We start from the raw sequence: 16121 nt of genomic DNA, 5'->3' as shown, positions 1-16121 counted from the left end.
TTCAGCCTGGGCGACAGAGGGAAACTCCAACTCAACAACAACAACAACAACAACAACAAAAGACTATCCTAATGAGAGGTGACAACGTGCTAGCAGCCGTCGCTCGCTCTCGGCCTTGGCATCCACTCTGGCCACACTTGAGGAGCCCTTCGGCCCGCAGCTGCACTTTGGGAGCCCCTCTGTGGGCTGGCCAAGGCCGGAGCCAGCTCCCTCTGCTTGCAGGGAGGTGTGGAGGGAGAGGTGCAGACGGGAACCAGGGCTGCGCGTGCTGCTTGCCGGCTAGCACGAGTTCCAGGTGGGCACAGGCTTGGGGGGCCCCCACACACTCAGAGAAGCTGGCCGGTGCCCCCGGCCCCAGGCCCTGAGGGGCTTAGCACCCGGGCCAGCAGCTGAGGAGAGTGCACCAGGTCCCCCCAGCACTGAGCGCCGCACTGGAACTCTTTCCAGGCCTCAGCCGCCTCCCCACGGGGCAGGGCTGGGGTCCTGCAGCCCGCCATGCCCGAGCCCCCACCCCCATGGGCTCTGCACGGCCCGAGCCTCCCTGATGGGCACCACCCCCTGCTCCAAGGCGCCATGTCCCATTGACTGCCCAAGGGCTGAGGAGTGCAGGCAGGCAGTGCGGGACTAAACGCGGAGGCTCCGACGGCAGCCCCGGCGGGGGATCCGCTAGGCTAAGCCAGCTGGGCTCCTGAGTCGGGTGGGGACTTGGAGAACTTTCATGTCTAGCTGGAGGATTGTATATGCGCCAATCAGCACTCTGTGTCTAGCTGGGGGTTTGTGGATGCACCAATCAGCACCCTGTGTCTAGCTCAAGGTTTGTAAATGCACCAATCATCACCCTATGTCTAGCTCAAGGTTTGTAAAAGCACCAATCAGTGCTCTGTGTCTAGCTAATCAAGTGGGGACTTGGAGAACTTTTATGTCTAGCTAGAGGATTGTAAATGCACCAACCAGCACTCTGTGTCTAGCTCAGGGATTGTAAACACACGAATCAGTACCCTGTCAAAATGGACCAATCCGCTCTTTGTAAAACGGACCAATCAGCTCTCTGTAAAATGTACCGATCAGCAGGATGTAGGTGGGGTCAGATAAGGGAATAAAAGCAGGCTGCTGAGCTAGCAGCAGCAATCCGCTGGGGTGACTTTCACACTGTGGAAGATCTATTTTTTCGCTCTTTGCAGTAAATCTTGCTGCTGCTCACCCTTTGGGTCTGCACTGCCCATAAGAGCTGTAGCACTCACCGCGAAGGTCTGCAGCTTCACTCTTGAAACCAGAGAGACCACGAACCTACCGAGAGAAATGAACAAATTCCGGACACACCATCTTTAAGAACTGTAACACTCACTGCGAGGATCTGCGGCTTCATTCTTTAAGTCTGTGAGACCAAGAACCCACCAATTCCGGACACACTAATATGCTGTTGGAAACTGGCTATATGGAAAGGCTATGTGGAAGAAAACAAACACCCCAGCCAACATAATGGAGCTCCCAGCTGACAGCTGACATCTAGCTGATTGCCAACCACTTTGGAAACTGATCTTCAAAACCCACTTGAGCTATGTCAAGAGAAGCCACCTGTGACACAGGTAAGAAGAGCTCTCTGACCTTACCCAATTTGCAGAAATTTGAATAAATAAACACATGCTATTGTATAAAGCTAAGAAGCTGTAGCATGCTGTATTATGCAGCAATAGATAACCAAAAGAATATGTTTCAATTATATATGTAAAGACAAATATGGCAGCATGTTTACCTTGAATCTGAGTGTGGTGCATTGGTGATTATTTAATTTTTCATAGGAAATACTGCATAACTAATAAAATTTAAAAACATATTTAGACTTGAACTTTTGCCCAAGAAGGAATAAATGGTTCTAAACAATTTCTTCTCCAAAAATGACGAAAAAGCTAGAGAAAACATATGAGACGAATGTTCTGAAGCACTAGGCAATAGGTAGCATGACTCTGGCAGTGGAAAAAACACAAACTGTTTTTCCTCCACCCTCACACCACAATAACAATCATCAACACAGAAGACTTCCATCACCAAATGTGTGAAGGGATTTCTTTATACATCATGCAACAATTAGTTCTGTAGCAGACACCAGCTGGGTGAACTCCAATCCAATTCCGACACTATCTACCTGGAGGTGGTATCAGATCCAGCAGCTTAGGGCTCAGTCTCCAAGACTGCCCTTCACTTCCTATGCCAACCACAGGTCCCAAGTTGTTCTACCTGTGCTTCTGAGCGACCAGGTGTAAATCAGGGGTCACAGAACCCCCTCCTTGGGTTTGATTAATTTTGTAGAGTAGGCCGGGTGTGGTGGCTCATGCCTGTAATCCCAGCACTTTGGGAAGCTGAGGCGAGCAGATCACCTGAGGTCAGGAGTTCGAGACCAGCCTGGCCAAAATGGTGAAACCCCATCTCTACTAAAAATACAAAAATTGGCTGGGCATGGTGGCAGGCGCCTATAATCCTAGCTACTCGGGAGGCTGAGGCAGGAGAATCACTTGAACCCAGTGGGGCAGAGGTTGCAGTGAGCCAAGATTGTGCCATTGCACTCCAGCCTGGACGAAACAGTGAAACTCCATCTCAAAAAAAAAAAAAAAGAAAAAAAAATTTTCTAGGGTGGCACGCAGAACTCAGGGAAACACTAACTTACACTTACTAGTTTATCGTAAAGGATATTACAAAGGATGTAGGTGAAGAGATGAGATGCGTAGGGCAAGGCAAGTGAGAAGGGGAACAAAATTTCCATGCCCTCCATGGGAGCCCCATCCTCCAGAAACCTCCACGTGTCAGCTATCCAGAAGCTCTCTGAACCCACTCCTTTGGGTTTCAATGGAAGCCTCATTATGTAGGCATGATTGATTAAATCATTGGCCATTGGTGAACAGCTTAACCTTCAGTCCCTTCCCCATCTCTGGAGGTTGTGGAGTGGGCCTGAAAATATCAACCCTGTAACCATGACTTGTTTTTTTCTGATTACCAGCCCCACCCTTGCACTTGCGCTTAAACACTCCTCAAAGCTACATAGGGGCTGCTTGCCATTAGTCAATCGTTAGCATACAAAACAGTCTAAAGATTTTGGTTGTATGCCAGGAAACAGGGTCAAAGACCAAATATATGTTTCACAATATCACAATGACCCATGAGAGAAGAGTAACACATGAAATTTAGCCTCCCATACTGTTGCCAACTTTGTACTTGGGGCCTATTTCCCAACTTTTATGAGGAAAGTAGAGTCCAAGAAGGGTCTCTCTGGGAAGGCAAAGAATAGAATGCACGACTGCTGACCCAACTGGAACTTATGGAGTATACTGAAGAGGACAGAGCTGCACACAGGGGCTCCCAAGTCCTTGGTCAAAGCCTGTACTGCATATATGTAATGTGAAACTCCATGAGGCTTAACAGAGAGTAGCATCTACAGAGTAGGGAATGAATTGTCACTGGAAATAGGGGTCTTGAACCAGACCCCAGAGAGAGTTCTTGAAACTCGTGCAGGAGGGAATTCAAGATGAGTCACGAAGTGCAGTGGAAAAAGCAAGTTTATTAAAAGCTACTCCATTACAGAGAAGGGTTTCCTCAGAAAACAAGTGGAGGGGCCTGGTGCGGTGGCTCATGCCTGTAATCCCAGCACTTTGGGAGGTCGAGGTGGGTGGATCACCTGAAGTCAGGAGTCTAAGACCAGCCTCGCCAGCATGGTGAAACCCTGTCTCTACTAAAAATACAAAAACTAGCTGGGCATGGTGGCGGGCGCCAGTAAGCTCAGCTACTCAGGAGGTGGGGGAAGGAGAATCACTTGAACCTGAGAGGCAGAGGTTGCAGTAAGCCGAGATGGTGCCACTGCACTCTAGCCTGGGCGACAGAGTGAGACCTCATCTCAAAAAAAAAAAAAAAAAAAAAGTGGAGGAATGTATTGTCTTAGTTTTTCATATATAGGGGTCTTGTCTTTGTAAAAACTAAACTAAGCTGCGTCTATGTGCAGGTGAGCAGACAGTATGACAAGTTTATTACTCTATTGACTTAAAGAGAACTAGCTTTGACAGTCTGGTGTGTGAGTACATCAAAGCATAACTGTTATTATCTCACAAACATATATCGTTACGGGTACTGGGACACCTGGACTTTGTTACTGTAGGAGTGTGTTCTTGCGGGTATCATTAGGCTGTTTCCTTTACTATAAGCATCCTATGAATGTGGGTCCTGACCAGCAAGGAATGTGCTTTGTTAGTCTCAAAATGGAGCTGAACTTTAAAGGGAAGGAACCAGAGTTCACACATTACTGTGAGTTAAATGTTACAACCATTTTAAAAAACTGTTTAAGCTGGGTGCTGTGGCTCACATCTGTAATCCCAGCACTTTGGGAGGCCGAGGTGGGTGGATCACTTGTAGTCAGGAGTTGGAGACCAGACTGGCCAATATGGTGAAACCTCATCTCTACTGAAAAAACAAAAATTAGCCAGGCTTGGTGGCAGGTGCCTGTAATCCCAGCTACTCGGGAGGCTGAGGCAGGAGAATTGCTTGAACCTGGGAGGCCGAGATCACGCCACTGCGCTCCAGCCTGACAGAGTGAGACTCCGTCTCAAAAAAAAAACACCTGTTTGACAGTTATTAATGTTAAATGTACACTTATCCTGTGACCTTGAACTGCCCATAAAAATGTGGCCTGCAAAGAAAATATCACCTTGTATTCATTTTCATTTCTGTGCCTCATTATCCTTTTCTCTTTACTCCAGCTGCCCTCACAACTCCCAGTAAAGTGTTAGCACTTTGTAGGTTTTGCCACCTATTATCTATAGCCCCAGGCAAATATAATTGATACAAGGAGAGGAGGGGGCCTCAAAAGCCAATCCTCAAGATGACGTTTTGGGGTTAGATCAGCCATATTCTGGAAGTCACAGGACTCACTTCGTTTCTGTTGTCAAGTGAAATGGCAAAATTACTGGCCTGTAATGAATCACGATTATTAAAAACTTCACCTGTGGTTAAGAAGAATGAGGTGTGGGTAGAAGGAAGGGCATTAGAAAGTCAAGTGGCTGTTGCAATTGATTTGTATAGGGGCATTTATAATTACAAAGTTGCAATAACTGCAAAAAAAAAAGTAAACTGATGGGTCCCTGAGGCCAGGAATAAAGATTTTGGGGGATTCTGAACTTCTAAATTCCTTGAGCTGTCACGGCCAGCAGAATCAGTCCTGTCCACTTGCCAGAAGAAAACAGCCCAACATAAAGACCATGTAATAACCTCACTCAAGGCAGATGACTTGCAATATGACTTTTGGTGTCCTCAGGATCCTTGACTCTCATTCCACATCGCCTCCAGGGCTGATACTCTGAATCAAGTTTTAATACAACCTGAGTAGGGAAGCACGGCCCAATAATTTGCTGTGATGATTTCTTGAAGCCTGGCGTTGGTGAAGGGTTACACTAAATGAAGTGGAGATGCCTTTTTTTTTTTTTTTTTTTGAGACAGAATCTTGCTCTGTCACCCACGCTGGAGTGCAGTGGCGCAACCTCGGCTCGCTGCAACCTCCACCTCTCAGGTTCAAGTGATTCTGTTGCCTAAGCCTCCCAAGTAGTTGAGATTACAGGTGCACGCCACCACACCTGGCTAATTTTTTTTTCTTTTTTTTGTATTTTCAGTAGAGATGGGTTTCATTATGCTGGACAGGCTGGTCTCAAACTCCTGACCTCAGGTGATCCACCTGCCTTGGCCTCCCAAAGTGCTGGGATTACAGGCGTGAGCCACTGCACTTGGCCAAGATGTCAAAATTTTCGTGCCACATAACTGTGGAATTTCTCAGAGGGCTTTGGGAAGTGGAAATGTTTGAATGGATTTACTATGCCGCAGCTGAGAAATATCACCTAACGCCTAAAGGATACTGTCTCATTAAGGCACTAATGAATGCACAGGTGACGAAGGCACTGAAATCATTGAGAAGCTCAGTGGTAGCTGCTTCATCAGTGGAAGATGCTGCTATGGAACTAGGCTATCTAAAAAGTATGAGGAAAGTGGGCCTCTGGAATGGAACAGGCCGTTGGAATAGTACCATGGGAATGGTACAAGTGCAAAGTTAGCGTGCAGAAATACAGGAGTGTCAATCATAGAACCTTGGCTATCAGAGAGCAATGGTGATGCCCAATAGATCATGGATTTCCCAGGGATGACAGACAGGTGGAGAGAGAGAGAAAGAGATATCAATCTGCTCTGAATGCCACTTTGGAAAATCACAGCCCTTTCAGTTTTCATATCTAAGTCTGTTCACAGCCCTAGGTCCTATTGATTGAAAGGGGAACTAGATACATGCAAGTATATCGAATAATTTTTCTTCAAATTTTCCCACAGAAACCTGTAACCATTTGACAAGGCAACATTTCCTAGGTGATATTAAAAGACTGTTAGGTGTGAGGACTGAACTGACTGCTATCAGGGGACCTGAAATGTCATCTTAGCCACCTGGTGAGGAAGGGCATTTATAGAGGACAGGTGTTAAATGGAGTTTTGATCCCAGTCTGTTGCTCAGTGGGTTCACTGTGTCTATTGACTACTTTATAGTTAATTTCCTTAGCCAAGATATGTATAATCTTGATGGACATACTTAGATATTGGCAGAACCTTTAAATTGCTTCTTTGACCTTTGAAATAAAAGCCAACTTAAAGTGCCAATTGCAGCTTCTGAAACTGTACGTCTTGACCCTAAAGATAACAAATAAATAATATATTTCGAAGGAATTGAAGAGAAGTAACCCCCTTGTCAAATATTTAAGAGATGTAGGGAAGTTAGCAGCACTTTTTTGATCAATTCATCTGTTCAATCTCTGTAAAAAAGAGTTGGATCATAGTAGATAGCAGTAAGCTACTATAACTTTAACCAAATTATAACTCTGATCATTGCTACTACATCAGATGCCAAGAACTATGAAGGGTCTGAGATTTTATTCCACTTGCAAGCAAATAAGTTAGCTTGCCACAATTTCATGGACGTTAGCAGAAAACATGAGACTCTTGGGTTAGAGACAAATGACAGTTCATTACTCACAGAAATAGCAATGGCCAGAGCATCAACATTGGCAGCATTTTCCCAAATGTCAATTCACATGGCCCAAAGTTGGTATAAGGGACAAATGATTTCTGCACACTAAATAGGATTTGTTACAGGATAGGGATCTCAAGCTTAGGGATCATTAATCTTTTATAATGGGCATTAAGTGTGCTTGACCTTTGCCTTGATGGGAAATATTATCTTTCTTATTCTGGCCTGTAAAGAAACCTACTATTTGTTTTGAAAGGGGATGTTATCTCTCTCTTCGTGTTAGGTCATTCTCACATTGCTATAAAAAAAAAAAAAATACCTGGCTGGGTGCGGTGGCTTACGCCTGTAATCCCAGCACCTTGGGAGGCTGAGGCGGGGGGATCACATGAGTTCAGGAGTTCAAGACCAGTCTGGTCAACATGGTGAAACACCATCTCTACCAAAAATACAAAAAAAAATAGCCAGGCATGGTGGTGCGCACCTGTAGTCCCAGCTACTGGGATGGCTGAGGCAGGAGAATCACTTAAACCTGGGAAGCAGAGGTTGCAGTGAGTGGAGATCGTGCCACTGCGCTCCAGCCTGGGTGACAGAGTGAGACCCTGCCACAAAGAAAGAAAAAAAAGAAAGAAAGAAAGGAAAAAAGAAAGAAAAAAAAAATTCTCGAGACTGGATAATTTAATGGAGAAAAGAGGTTTAATTGGCTCACGGTTCTGCAGGATGAACAGGAAGCATGGTGGCATCAGCTTGTGGAGAGGCCTCAGGGAACTTATAATCATGGCGGAAGGCAAAAGGAAGCGAGGCATTTCATACAGCTAGAGCAGGAGGAAGAGAGAGCAAGAGGAGGCGCTACATGCTTTTGTATTACCAGATCTCACAATAACTGACTCACGCGCTATTACCAAAACAGCATCGAGGGAATGGTGCTAATCCATTCATGAGAACTCTGCCTCCATGATCCAATTACCTCCCACCAGACCCCACCTCCAACAATGGGGATTACAATTAGACATGAGATTTGGTGGGGAGACAGATCCAAACCATATCAGTCTTCCAAGGCTGTTTGCAATACAAACAGAAACTTGAAAATATTAAATTGAAAACATAGCCTAAAACAAAGAGGCCAGGCGAGGTGGCTCACGCCTGTAATCCCAGCACTTTGGGAGGCTGAGGCGGGCAGATCACGAGGTCAGGAGATCGAGACCATCCTGGCTAACACGGTGAAACCTCATCTCTACTGAAAAAAAAAAAAACAAAAAAACCAAAAACTTAGCCAGGCGTGGTGGTAGGCGCCTGTAGTCCCAGCTACTTGGGAGGCTGAGGCAGGAGAATGGCGTGAATCAGGGAGGCGGAGCTTGCAGTGAGCCGAGATGGCACCACTGCACTCCAGCCTGGGCGAGAGCGAGACTCTGTTTTAAAAAAAAACAAACAAAACAAGAAAGCCAGTCCCTGTGCCCACAAGAGAGATGCAGAAACACTGGACACCCATTCAGAATTGACTTTCATTAGCAAATGTGTTACTGTTACTGAAGCACATTAACCCACCTACTGGCATTTGGTATGCTATTATTAAAATAGTGATCCCTTTAGGATAGAGGATCAAATATAGTTTGCTTTTACATGACTATGTTAATGGTCCTAGTCTCTTTTGTAATACAGTCCTCAATTATCTTGACCATTTATCGTTTTTACATTCTGTTGAATATCATACTGGTCCACTCTACAGATAAGATCATTCTGATTTGTCTCATAACTAAGAGGTAGCAAGTATCCTCAATATCCTAGTAAGATACATATAGAGCAGAAAGTGGAAATAAACCCCATAAAACTTCAGGGATAATGGCCTTGGGCATATTGAGTCATTCCATCTAAAGCAATGGTTCTCAGCCAAGGATGATTTTGTCCTAAAGAGAAATTTGGAAATGTCTGGAGACATTTTTGGCTGTCAGAAATCACAGAAGGGGGATGACATCAAATGGATAGAGGCCAGGGGAACAACAAAACATCAGACAATGCACAAGACAACCCCCTCGCAATAAAGAATTACCCAACCCCAAATCTCAATAATTGCAAGATTGAGAAACTTTGCCTTAAAATAATAAATGTGATGCTCCGTCTTGAAACCTCTAAACAACAAAAAGAGATATAGTGCATGTGAACCCCTTTGAATTTTTGAGGTAATACAGCAACTGGTAATACTACTTTGACTAACTGAGTGACTTAAAAGCTGCTTGTTTTGAATGTGGCTCCCGTACAAGAGAAGGTTCTGTAGTAGATCCAAAGTGCAGTGAAAGCCACCCTGCCACTTAGGACGTATTCATGTGGCTTAGCTCTTCCTTTATTCCTAGCCCTACCAGGTGCCTGGATTCCAAGCCACTGAAGTTCTAGCGATAGCTCTCGCCATTCTCATTGTGATAAAGGCCCAACTATTTCTGCTTTTTCCACTAACAGAAAGGAAAAAGTCCCTACATCGTGGTGGCTGACGCCTGTAATCCCAGCACTTTGGGAGGCCAAGGTGGGCGGATCACGAGGTCAGGAGTTCGAGACCAGCCTGGCCACCTTAGTGAAACCCCGCCCTTACTAAAAATACAAAAGTTAGCCGGACATGGTGGAGTGTGCCTAAAGTCCCAGCTACTTGGGAGACTGAGGCAGGAGAATTGCTTTAACCCGGGAGGCAGAGGTTGTGGTGAGCCGAGATTGTGCCACTACACTCCAGCCTGGGCAACGGAGCGAGACTCTGACTCAAAAAAAAAGAGAAGAAAAAGAAAAGAAAAGAAAAAAGAAAAAGCACCTACATAAGGTGCTGACTGACAAAGAAGAGAGACCACTGCAATGGTGTATTGGTAGATAGAACAAACTTGAGGAGATTCCAGATTCCCTGCTGGATGCCTAGAGCAGGGAGGAGAATAACACAGGCTGAAAGTGCAGGAAAGTTAACACTCCATGAGGTAGACTAGTCAGTTACAAAACATGAGATGGAAGCCAGAGAGAATCCTTTGAACGTCCTACCCATCATGAACTGATCTCTTATAGCCAGTCCAAATTTATCCTGCAGGACTCGGCAATCGACTGTTTATACATGAGACTGCAGCCAACACAGAAACACATGATGTTGTATTTGCTTTTCCTTTGTCCATGCTCCACTTTTCATTTTCCTCTTATGCTTCTTTGTGCCTTTCAATAAAGCAATAGCATATAATTTTGCCTTAGGTTTTTTTTTTTCTAAAAGTCTCAAGCTAAGATGCCTTGTACTAGAATAGGATGGTCATAGGGAAATTCAGTTGGTGAGGAGATGTATAGACGGATTGAGTCTGGGTCATGGAGAATCTTTAATGTCAAGCTAAGGATTCAAGGTACATTCAGTTTCCAAGGATGTATGATTCTATATTCACACAGAGTGCTAGGAACAGAGCTCTGCATACATAAAGTAACTCAGAGCCTGTCTAGGCATTCATTAATAAACTGGGGAGTGAATATTGCTGTTTCTTTCTCTTCACATATTGCCTATGAACCTTTCTTTTGTTTAATTACATGGGCTGTACTCTCATTCCTGTAAGTAACCCACCTTTCATGAGCTGCCAGAGGTGAACCAAGGTTTTGGAAGGGGTTAGTTAATGAGAAAATCTGTAGCAAGCCCAAACATTAAAATTTCCCCTCCTGGCTGGGTGCAGTGGATCACGCCTATAATCCCAGCACTTTGGGAGGCTGAGGCAGGCGGATCACTTGAGGTCAGGAGTTCAAGACCCGCTTGGCCAACACGGTGAAACCCTGTCTCTACTAAAATACAAAAATTAGCTGATATGGTGGTGTGCGCCTGAAACCCCAGCTATTCAGGAGGCTGAGGCAGGAGAATTGCTTGAGCCCGGGAGGCGGAGTTTGTAGTGAGTCAAGATCTTGCCATTGCACTCCAGCCTGGGTGACAAGAGACTCCGTCTCAAACAAAACAAAACAAAACAAAATTTCCCCTAGTTACCATTCCTCTCCTTAATATAGTAAACTACTTAGTGTTAGAGCAGCTTAAGAACTCCAAGGCAGGTCTTCTGAACCATTATAAATGTCTCTGTGCTGTATTAGGCAATTTTTGAAAGTAAAATGAAATCTGGTTGCTATTGTATGTAATTTTGGGAAGGAGGGATTAAAATGATAAATATAAACTATAAAATAGATGATGGATTATTTGAAAATTATAAAATGTGGTAGGGTTCAATCCTCATTATACCTAATTATAAATGATGAAATCAGTGAGCCAGTTAAATATATCTCTGAAGTTAACTTGTGCTTTTTATGTCTTTGAAGCAATGTAGTCTTCCTTTATCTTAAATGGTGAGGGAAAAGAAAAACCAATGTATACATTCAATACTATTTCCATTAAACTACCATTGACATTCTTCACAGCACTAGAGAAAACTATTTTAAAATTCACGTGGAAGCAGAAAAGAGCCCGAATAGCTACAGCAATCCTAAGCAAAAAGAACAAAGCTGGAGGCATCACACTCAGCGACTTCAAACTGTACCACAGGGCAACAGTAATCAAAACAGCATGGTAGTGGTACAAGAACAGACACATAGACCAATGGAACAGAATAGAGAACATAGAAATTAGACTGCACACCTACAACTATCTGATCTTTGACAAACCTGACCCCCCAAAAAAAGCAACAGGGAAAAAAGTCCTTATTTAATAAATGGTGCTGGAATAACTGACTAGCCGTATGCAGAAAATTGAAACTGGGCCCTTCCTTACTGCGTACACAAAAATTAACTCAAGATGGATTAAAGATATAAATGGAAAACTCAAAACTATAAAAACCCTGAAAGACAACCTAGGCAATACCATTCAGGACATAGGCATGGGCAAAGATTTGATGACAAAGACACCAAAAGCAACTGCAACAAAAGAAAAAATTGACAAATGGGATCTAATTAAACTAAGAAGCTTCTGCACAGCACAGCAAAAGAAACTATCAACAGAGTAAATAAACAACCTACATAATGGGAGAAAAATTTTTGCAAACTATGCATTTGACAAAGGTCTAATATCCAGCATCTATAAGGAATTTAAACAAATTTACAAGAAAACAACCCCATTAAAAAAATGAGCAAAGGACCTGAATAGACACTTCTCAAAGAAGACATGCATGTGGCCAAGAATTATATGCAAAGAAGCTCAACATCACTGATCATTAGAGAAATGAAAATCAAAACTACAATGAGATACCATCTCATGCCAGTCAGAATGGCTATTATTAAAATGTCCAAAAATAATAGATGCTGGTGATGTTCTGGAGAAAAAGGAACACTTATACACTGTTGGTGGGAGTGTACATTAGTTCAACCATTGTGGAAGACAGTGTGGCGATTCCTCACAGACCTAAAGACACAATACCATTTGACCCAGCAATCCCATTACTAGGTATATACCCAAAGACACATAAATCATTCTGTTATATAGACACATGCATGCATATGTTTATTGCAGCAGTATTCACAGTAGCAAAGACATGGAATCAACCTAAATGCCCATCAATAATAGACTGGATAAAATGTACATATATACCATGGTATACTCTGCAGCCATGAAAAAGAACAAGATCATGTCCTTTGCAGGGACATGGATGGAGCTGGAGATCATTATCCTTAGCAAACTAAAGCTGACATAGGAAAACCAAATATGGTATGTTCTCACTTGTAAGAGGGAGCTAAATAATGAGAACACATGGACACATAGAAAGGAACAACACACGCTGGGGCCTATTGGAGGGTGGAGGGTGGGAGGAGGGAAAGGATCAGGAAAAATAACTAATGGATATATGCTTAATACCTAGGTGATGAAATAATGTGTATAACAAACCCCATGACACACTTTTACCTGTGTAACAAACCTGCACATCCTGCACATGTACCACTGAACTTAAAAGTTTAAAAAGAAAAAATGACAATCAATATAAAAATAGCTAGTGTTTGGTGAGTTTCTGTACAATAGAATTTGAGGTTAAAGAAGATACGAGAGCATTATATTCACATTGTATAAATTTGCTTTCTGCAGAAGCAGAAGGATCCAAGTCAAAGGAGTTTATTTGGGAGGAAATACCAGGAGAGAATGGTGAGTAGGAGAAATGTACCTGGGAAAGGAAAAATGCCAACAGAATATGTTAACTAGCTAGTTACCAACGTGGGCAACTGGAACATAACCTCTCTAGCGAACTGGGATGATAGTGAGCAACATATTTCAGAGTTGCCCCAGTGAAGATCAAGGAAACCAGCATATTTATTTCTCAAATTCCCATCTTTCACTAGATGAAGTTTGCTTCAGGTTTCCTTTAAAAGCCACCAGCCAGGCAGGGCGCAGTGCCTCACGCCTGTAATCCCAACACTTTGGGAGGCTGAGGCAGGTGGATCACTTGAGGTCAGGAGTTCTTGACCAGCCTGGGCAACATGGTGAAACCCCGTCTCTACTAAAAGTACAAAAATGAGCCGGGTATGGTGGCTCATGCCTGTAATCCCAGCTATGGTAGGAGAATCTCTTGAGCCCAGGAGGCGGAGGTTGCAGTGAGCCGAGATTGCGCCACTGCACTCCAGCTGGCACAACAGAGCAAGACTCCATCTCAGAAAAAAAAAAAAAAGCCACCAGGCAATTCTTTCTTCTGCAATATATCCTTCCCCATTGAAGAGTCTGGGACCAAGCTGGACCTAACTAAGTGTGTGCCTCATCCTGTTCTATGTCTGACCACATCTGCGTGGCCAGATTCTAATCTTAAATGGCATGAGCATTGGTCAAAACCATATGTGATACTCCGTAGACAACTGTTCAGTGTACTGTCAATCTGAAATACTAGGAAAAACACTGGGAGAGAAACAAGATAAAAACATCAGAACTCATCCAATGTCATAATATTTGTGAGTAGTGCATCATAGATTAGATTTAGGCATTCTGAGTCCTAGTGATAGGCTCTTTTCAATAAGGAACACAACTTCTTGAATGATTTTAAACCTCGTAACATGATAGTCACATGGTTAGGGATAAATAGGCATTTGTGAATTAACAGTGAGTTTTTTTTTTTTTTAAAGAAATGTGTTTCCAGACACTACTGCCCAAATTTTTATCTTGAATTCTTCCTTTTCAGAGCAAATGTGTGTTCAAAGGACATGTGGGATGTCTGTTAGAGATATCTCATGCTAAAGCTATGATTGGAGCTGAACCTCAGAAGACAATAAAATTGATAGTTTTATAGGGGTGAGGGGAACTTTCCTTCCACCCTCTGAAAGTTTGACAATTTGAGTCTCTGGAATAAATTGACAACAGATATATTAACAAGAGAAAAGATACCACAAGTTTATTATGTGGATATGCACGGGGGTCCTACAAAGTACGAGACTCCCGGAAGAGTTGGGTTGAAGTTTATACAGTATCCTCAGCTACAAAAAGATATAGGGGACTGGGGCATCTAGAGTCAGGCGGCCACAGGTTATGGGGTGCTGAAGGGAAGAAACACATGAGGAACAAATGCTGTTTTTGTGCAGATGAAGTTTCTCAGGTAGCAGTCCACAGAAGAATAGGTAGTGTCAATCTTTTTTCTCCTTTCCTGTTAGTTAATCTTCGCTATTTGATGATATTATTGTAAGGAGGGGCCTCATGACAATTGCATTCCTTTCAGAGGAACTTTCTTTAGTGAGTTAAGGGAACTTTAGAGAGAGCCCCTTCATGCCTGCTTTGGGAGGGAAAGAGGAGCAAGGGACTAGGGGAACAGAGAAGGTCAGAGAGGCCTTGTTTCTCCTTTAGTTCAAAGCACTCAGCATAACAAAAGTGCCATATTCTGGGGCATAATTTTTCTGAGTCCCAACAGTTTCTACAACCTTTGCCTTCCAGAGAATCCTTTATTCTCAATCTCCATGTCTTAGCAAAGCAACCAGTAGTGCCAATAAATCTGAGTTTATGTTGTTATAGTAGTTAATGGACTTAACGAACAGCTCAGCTAAACAATCATATACAGGCAGGAGTTATAAATTATACAGGTGTCACAGGTTGAAACGTAGAATTGAGTTTCAGCCTGGGAGGCCACATGGGTCCATGGCTTTGCCCAGGAAGGAATTCAAGAGTGAGCCAACAGAATTAAGTGAAAGCAAATTTGTTAAGAAAATAAAGGAATACAAGTATGGCTACTCCATAGGCTGAGCAGCCCTGAGGGCTGCTGGTTGGCTGTGTTTATGGTTATTTCTTAATCATATGCTAAACAAGGGGTGGATTTTTCATGAGTTTCCTTGGAAAGGGGTGGGAAATTAGAGGAACTGAGGGTTTCTCCTCCTTTAAGACTACACAGGGTAACTTTCAGATGTTGCCATGGCATTTGTAAACTGTCATGATGCTGGCGGGAGTGTCTTTTAGTGTGCTAATACATTACAATTAGCTTACAATGGGCAGTGAGGATGGCCGGAGGTGACTTTCATCGCCATCTTGAATTTGGTGGGTTTTGGCCTGCTTTTCAGTTGCATCCTATTTTATCAGGTCAGTGTCTGCATGACCTGCATCTTGTGCTGACCTTCTATCTCATCCTGTGACTAAGAATGCCTAACCCCCTGGGATTGCAGCCCAGCAGACCTCAACCTAATTTTACCCAGCCCCTATTCAAGATGATGTCACTCTGTGTCAAATGCCTCTGACACAAGCAGGATAAAAACTCCATAAATATTGACTCCATCTAACAGATTCTGTCAGAGGAAGAAATCTCATTTTGATAATGACATCTTTCTAGAGCACTGCTCTTTGAATAGGGGTTCCATAGATGTATTAATATTACCAAAAATTGGCCGGGCGTGGTGGCTCACGCCTGTAATCCCAGCACTTTGGGAGGCCGAGGCGGGCGGATCACAAGGTCAGGAGATCGAGACCATCCTGGCTAACTCGGTGAAACCCCGTCTCTACTAAAAATACAAAAAAAAAATTAGCCGGGCATGGTGGCGGGCGCCTGTGGTCCCAGCTACTCGGGAAGTTGAGGCAGGAGAATGGTGTGAACCCGGGCGGCGGAGCTTGCAGCAAGCCGAGATCACACCACTGCGCTCCAGCCTGGGCGACAGAGCGAGACTCCGTCTC

General features: G+C 43.7%; 1 protein-coding gene across 2 annotated transcripts in view; it reads left to right on the top strand.

The window, feature by feature from the left end:
* The first annotated feature begins 712 nt into the window (after positions 1–712).
* Positions 713–16121, top strand: part of UTS2B (urotensin 2B) — a 50529-nt gene continuing 35120 nt past the window's right edge. For both annotated transcript variants that reach the window (XM_024355866.2, XM_054682400.2), the window contains exons 1-2: positions 713–1586; positions 13080–13136. The gene's annotated coding sequence lies outside the window, so the exon portion shown is untranslated. The remainder of the gene's footprint in view (positions 1587–13079; positions 13137–16121) is intronic.

The sequence above is a fragment of the Pan troglodytes genome, chromosome 2 (assembly GCF_028858775.2).
Source record: "Pan troglodytes isolate AG18354 chromosome 2, NHGRI_mPanTro3-v2.0_pri, whole genome shotgun sequence".
Classification (NCBI taxonomy): domain Eukaryota; kingdom Metazoa; phylum Chordata; class Mammalia; order Primates; family Hominidae; genus Pan; species Pan troglodytes.
The sequence above is the reverse complement of the archived record's forward strand: the minus strand, read 5'-3'. Positions and strand labels throughout refer to the sequence as shown.